Below are 6,037 nucleotides of genomic sequence, written 5' to 3'. Positions count from 1 at the left end.
CAGGAATGCAATGCGTTGTTAATTGAAAACCGTCCTGAATGCTGTGCACGCTGCTTGGTGCAGTGGCTGTATGAGGACATCTTGCTGAGCATGGATTAAGCCGTACAAAGAAATCCAGGAAGAAAAGAAGCAGAAGGTCAGTGCTAGTGAATTTGCATGATGGCCTCTTTAAGTCCTCAAGGTGTTGAGAGAGCACAAGATAATGAAGCATACAAAACACATCCCAAGCCAACTGGGAACCCATTATATTTACTTGGGAGCTGTTTTCCTATTCTCCAGCATCATCCACTTCTTTGAGCCATTAAGGGCTCTTTCTGTGTGTTGTTCTAAACAAGGACGTTTGAAGTAGCAGTTCTTCAGACAGCAGCGGGTTGTACTGTGCACAGCAAAATGCTGACATGCTATAAGGGGCTGCAGGCTGTCTGTGTTGTCAGGGGCCGCAGAGGCAGTGGTTGGACTAGCTGGTGTCTGGGGGTACTACTGGGAGCTACTCACTTGGCAGTGGGGCTCCAGCCGGTTGACATATGGCAGGACAATAGAAGGGTTCAGTGGCTCTTGAGCTGCACATTACCAGGTCTGTCTGGGAAATGCAGACCCCATGTCCGGGCTTGGGAGGGAAAGCAGAAGTGGGGCACTGTGTGTTTTAACCCTGGGGCAGGGATGCGTGTGCCGAGAGGCTGAGCACCAGCCTTGATGACACGGCACTGGCATCAACATCAGTAATGTGGACAAGTCTGTGCTCTCAGGCTCCCACTGCCAGCTCCACCTGAGCCCAGTCTCGATGACAGCCAGGCTGGTGACGCCAGGGCTTGCTTTTTCTCATTAAAGTTTTTCCGGTCTCACAGATGGTTCCAAACAACAGCAATCTGAGCTGCGCTGCCTGGCTGTCTCCAAAGCTGCTGCAATCGCAGCTGGGGACTAATCTCTTCCTGTGGTTCCTTCGTGCACCTGAGAGCTCTTTGGTGCGGAGCAGAGCCTGGTTTGCGGGGCTGCAGCGGTGTTAGAGGAGACTGCAGGTGAGAGTGCCGGAAGGGTGTGCCTCCCCTTTAGGGCTGCATTACAGTCTCGTTACAAGTCAGGCAGCCATGGCTGAGTGCCCCGTGCAGTTGTTTGTGGTCATTTGTATTCTACCCCGTGGGTAGTTTTAGACACACAGAGGAACCCCCAGCTCTAAGACAGGGATAGCAGTTCTTCCTCTCTCCTCCCCCTTAGCCTTGTCTATGGACCAGATCAACAAAACAGGAGCTTGGTACCTCAAAACAGGAGCTTGGCACTAGGTTCTTTCAGGCAGGGATATATTGATATACAGCCCCCAGTACCTAGACACCAAAGGAATAGTACGAATCATGCTGGGAGGCAGATAGCTTCACTGTCCAACTGGCCCCAGATGGGCAGGCTACTTGGGGCTGTGGGACCTAGCTAGGTTTGATTTTCCCCTTGTGTCATTCCCAGCACCAACCCTTTTTGGGTCCTCTAGCCCTGCCAAGCTAGTATCTGGTACTGAACTCCCCCGGCTGGGCTGTACAGACATGGCAGGAGCCCAAGGGTGGCATCGGGGTGTGCACTCGGGCCGTCTGCTCTCCCTGGGTGCATGCAAATTGGGAGCAAGGGGCAGGAGTTCAGTCTAGGTGGCAGTCCTGGGTGTGACAGGGTGGTGGTGTGGATGTGCCCAGATGTGCTGGCCCTGCTAGAGTCATGTCTTTGCCTCATTTAAAAAACATCTCCATTTAGCAATGACAATTAGAGGGTGAGAAGCAGCTGAGAGGAACCGTGGGGCAATAAAAATTGTTTAGTGGTGCAACGGCACCGTCATTTTCTGGAGCAGCTTGCCAGCGCTAACTAATTAACACTCCCAATGTCTCCTCCAACAGCCACCTGCCCTTAAAATGATGGAACGTCAGCCCCTGCAGCAGAACGCAAACCCATCCCTGAGCCAGGCCTGGGCTCTGAAACTCACTGGCAATAAGCTAAGAAGAGCTTCCACCCTCCAAGGTAAATGCCAAGCCCAGGTCTTTGCCCAGTGTGCCATCACATCCATTCTGCTGCACCCAGGTTCTGGTCAGCAAAGGAGGTGCTGAAAGGCATGCCGGTACTAGCACGGTTGCGGTATCGTAGCCCTGATGGTCCAGGAAATGTAGGAGAGGCGAGGGTTTTCTGGAGATATCCTCCTGGGCCAGCTGTAGAGTTAGGAAAGATGCTGGACCAGCTTTCAGGACCTGAGGAAAGGTCCTTTTGTGTCTAACTTCTCTCCCAACTCTACAGTTGGTCCAGTAAAAAATATCAAATAAAACTCAAATACTGGAGCAGCAGGCTCCAAAGTAGCAGCCTGGTGGGTGTGGGATGACTGGCTTTCAGCCAGAGTTGATGCCCTTTATTGAGAGATAAATGCAATAGGTTAGTGCTATGGCTGTCTCCAGTCTTAACATCTACTTGTTGGAGGTGGGTAGACAGAGGTATGGAGCTGCAAAGTGACGTTGGCCTAGCCATGGAGTGAGTCACTGGCAGAACTGGGATTAAGACTCTCCAGTTTCTGGCTGTGGTCACATGCCCTGATTGGGTTTTTTTCTCTGGTATGTCAATGATAATCCATGCAACGGCAGCACAGCCCTCTCCATTTCCAAGCCTCCCCCACCTAGACAACAGGCCATGGCTTTGAGCTGCAGCCCCAGACTGGCAGAGTGGCCATCTCTCTCCCACACGTTGTTTTTCTTATTTCTAATGACCTTGTTCAGGGTCCTTGGGCCCAGAGTTGATGCTCCCTCTTATGTGACAGCACATCATGGAGTACTTTGATATAACCATAGCAACAGGCAGCTAATTAATGGACGATCCTCAACACCATGGAAACAACTGAAGCAAGCCAAACAAGCAAGCAGACGAGGTGCATGGCTCTGGGGATCAGGGAGGGCTGTCTTGTCCTGCGCCCTTGGGTCCAATGCGGAGCAGAGGGGCAGTACCTGGACTCTCGTGGCTGCTGGCTGCCATGGCACTGGAGAGGGGAGACGGATCCTAGATGGGTGCTTAGCAGAGAAGTCCTCTCCATCTTCCTTGGACCTCGTGAGAGTGTTGTAACAAAACTCCTTCCTGGCTTTTGGCCCTGTACTTTACCTGGGGAAGGTTTAAGGGAGCATCTGGCACCATGCCTCATAGTTGCATGTGAGGGTTTGTTCCCAACGTGTTTAAGAACAGGTTAGACGCGTGCTTGGCTGGAATAATTTAGACTGAGCGGGGGTTGGGGGTGAGGGGGACTAGACATGACCTCCGTGGGGCCCTGCCAGCTGATTCCTTCATGATTCTGAGTGTTGGCCCCTGGAGGATGAGGCCAGAGACCACGTGGATTGTGCAGGGTCAGCTGCCCCTCGGGCAGTCTGTCCGAGTTGGTTTCCACTGGTGTAAATGACTCCATGCAGTACTGGATGCCCTGGGGTCCAGGTCTGTGTGATGCCATCAGAAAGGTTTCTTCCCTTGCTCCCTCTTTTCATGCTCCTGTCAAAGTCCAAGCCTGTGGCTCTCTCCTTTCCCAGCTGGTAGGAGCTTATCAACCAGTGCTTTCAGGGCCTGCAGCGGCAGCCTCTTTAGCCCTGTCCTCTCCACCCTCCCTTGCTGTACGTTTGTACAGCATGCCCTAAAGTCTCTAGATCTGCCCTGCACCTTAGTTCTCCTACCATAAAGAGGGATCATGTCAGTGCCCTGCCATTCAGGGGTAGCACAAGCACCTTATTAGTGAATGACTGTGAGGCACTCAGGTACTGGGCTGAAGAGCACTGTGCACCTGCTGGGAGAGGCTGATCCCTCTAGAGCTGTGCAGTATCTCTGTCTAGGCTTGCAAAGTATTTCAGGATGATTAAATCTGTATACACACAGGGCCATAGGTAACATAAGTAACACCAAGAGATTTCTGCATCTGGGCAGAGATGAATGCCTGTTTATTTTATGTGGAGTCTCTCACACAGCTGGTAACCAAAGCACTTTGCAAAGTGAAATAGGCTGAGACTGGAGGTAATAAGTGGTGCCTGTTTAAAAAAAAAAAAGAAAAGAGAGAGTGAGAGAGAATAACCTGATTGTCTGGAGATTTGTTACGTGAAGGCAATTCATCATTTGATCATGAACACAGGGAATGCAAATGCAATGGTGACACAAATGATCCCCCCGCGCTAACCTTGCCTGCCTCAGTGAGCCTGTGGATTCTGCACTGTGCAGTGCCTACTTCTCGCACCAATAGACAGAAATGGGGAAGGAAGCCGTTGTATCCTGCTGGGGTAGGGAGCTGAATGAGGCAGGTACTGTACAGCTCTGTCTCCTTCCTGTATGGCTTAGCAGTAATAAGGAAAGTTGTCTCCTGGGCAGATCCTGCCTCTCAGTTAAGGCACTGGGACTCCTGCGGATACTGCACACACGCATCTCATTGGGTGCATCCACACACGCGCTTTACTGTTGAGTTGTCTAATTTGCTCTGCAGTAAAGCGTCACCATCTACACCTGCACCCATATTGGGGTGCAGTACATTAATTAACTCCACTTGTCTGAGACAAGTCCAATCCTGCGGCAGAGTCATTAAGTGTCCCGAAATGCATGTGTAGACAGTGACTGGGGCTGACTTGGGCATGAGGGTGCCTCAGTATGGGGGCTGCCTGCCAGCCAACCCCTCGCAGTAGCACCCTCATGCCCCAGCCAGCCCCTCCGCCACCTGATGCCCCCACCCAGGGTCTGGGGCTGACCCCCCTGCCAGCCCAAGGCTGCTTTCCTCCAGCTCAATGCGCTGTGGTCCCAGGCACATGTGTAAACACTGTGCTCAGGACAAATAAACTCCGGCATGAACTGCACCAGAGTTTACTACTCTGCACTAATTGCACGTGGAGATGCATGCATTATGGAATGAAATTTTCTAAGAAAAGAGAGATGCACGCATAAGGCTGGTTACAATTTAAACTGGATGGACATAGTGCTTGGATACGATGGATAATATTTCCTAGACAGCAGGTTGGACAGGGGCCTGCCATGAGTCAGAGAATCTGTTGTCTTGTCTGAGAGTGGAGACCCTTTCAGAGTGTGGAAGTCATTCACCAGCACCTGGAAACACATCACTAGCAATAAGTGACCCAGTGCCCCAAATTCCTGTCTAAAAAGAGTAATGGCACAGATGCACCGGGAAGCAACCTGAGTGGAAGGTTCTGTACAGAAACTGGCTCTCTAGCTTAATTTATCAGGAATTTGGACAACTGCCAAGAACATGCCCTATGCTCTACATGGAAAAGGAATGTACCGACACCACAGGAATAGAGGGGTTGCAATGAGGATGGAGCCAGATGACAGAACAAGGAGCAATGGGTTCACGTTGCAGCAAGGGAGGTTTAGATTGAATGTTAGGAAAAACTTTCTTACTAGGGGGGTGGTGAAGCATGGGAATGGGTTACCTAGAGAAGTGGTGAAATCTCCATCCTTGGAGGTTGTTAAGGCCTGGCTAGACAATGCTTTGGCTGGGATGATTTAGTTGGGGAGGGTCCTGCTTTGAGCAGGGGTTTGGATGAGATGACCTCTTGAGGTCCCTTCCAACCCTCATTTTCTATGATTCTGTGAAAAATAGGGGTTATGGAAGAGTTAAAGAACTTTACTCCCAGAATCTATTACCTGCTGCCTCCATGAACCAGTAGCTGGTTTTATTTTCCATTTTGGGAAATGCACACAGAGGAGTTTTTAACCATTGCTCTGACTGATTGTAATAGCCTGTCTCGGAAGAATGAGGGTTTTGAAGCAACGGTTACAATAGTAGGACACGGGGGCTATATCTAAGCTGCATCTTCAACCATTCTCAAGCCGTAATAACCTTGTTCACTGCTTTTTGGTGCGTGATAGAAATCCCCATGAGCTCCAGGCAAAAAGGGGCTGTGGTCCTATTGAACTGAGGGCTCCAGCCTGGACACTCATTCCCTCCTAGCTTCAAAGGAGCTACTTCTGACTGACAGTTGCATAAAGAAATCAAGCCCCTTGCTGAATACAGTAGCAGAGAGAGGCAGCAGCCGGTAGAGGGGGCAAGAGG

General features: G+C 50.9%; 1 protein-coding gene across 1 annotated transcript in view; it reads left to right on the top strand.

Moving 5' to 3' along the window:
• The first annotated feature begins 941 nt into the window (after positions 1–941).
• LOC102372881 (prolactin-releasing peptide receptor-like) overlaps positions 942–6,037 on the top strand; it is a 16,426-nt gene continuing 11,330 nt past the window's right edge. The window contains exons 1-2 of the mRNA XM_006023046.3: positions 942–1,016; positions 1,872–1,992. The gene's annotated coding sequence lies outside the window, so the exon portion shown is untranslated. The remainder of the gene's footprint in view (positions 1,017–1,871; positions 1,993–6,037) is intronic.

This window comes from Alligator sinensis, unplaced genomic scaffold (assembly GCF_000455745.1).
Source record: "Alligator sinensis unplaced genomic scaffold, ASM45574v1 scaffold98_1, whole genome shotgun sequence".
NCBI classification, from domain to species: Eukaryota; Metazoa; Chordata; order Crocodylia; family Alligatoridae; genus Alligator; species Alligator sinensis.
Note: the sequence above shows the minus strand (reverse complement) of the source record. Positions and strands in the feature narration are given on the sequence as shown.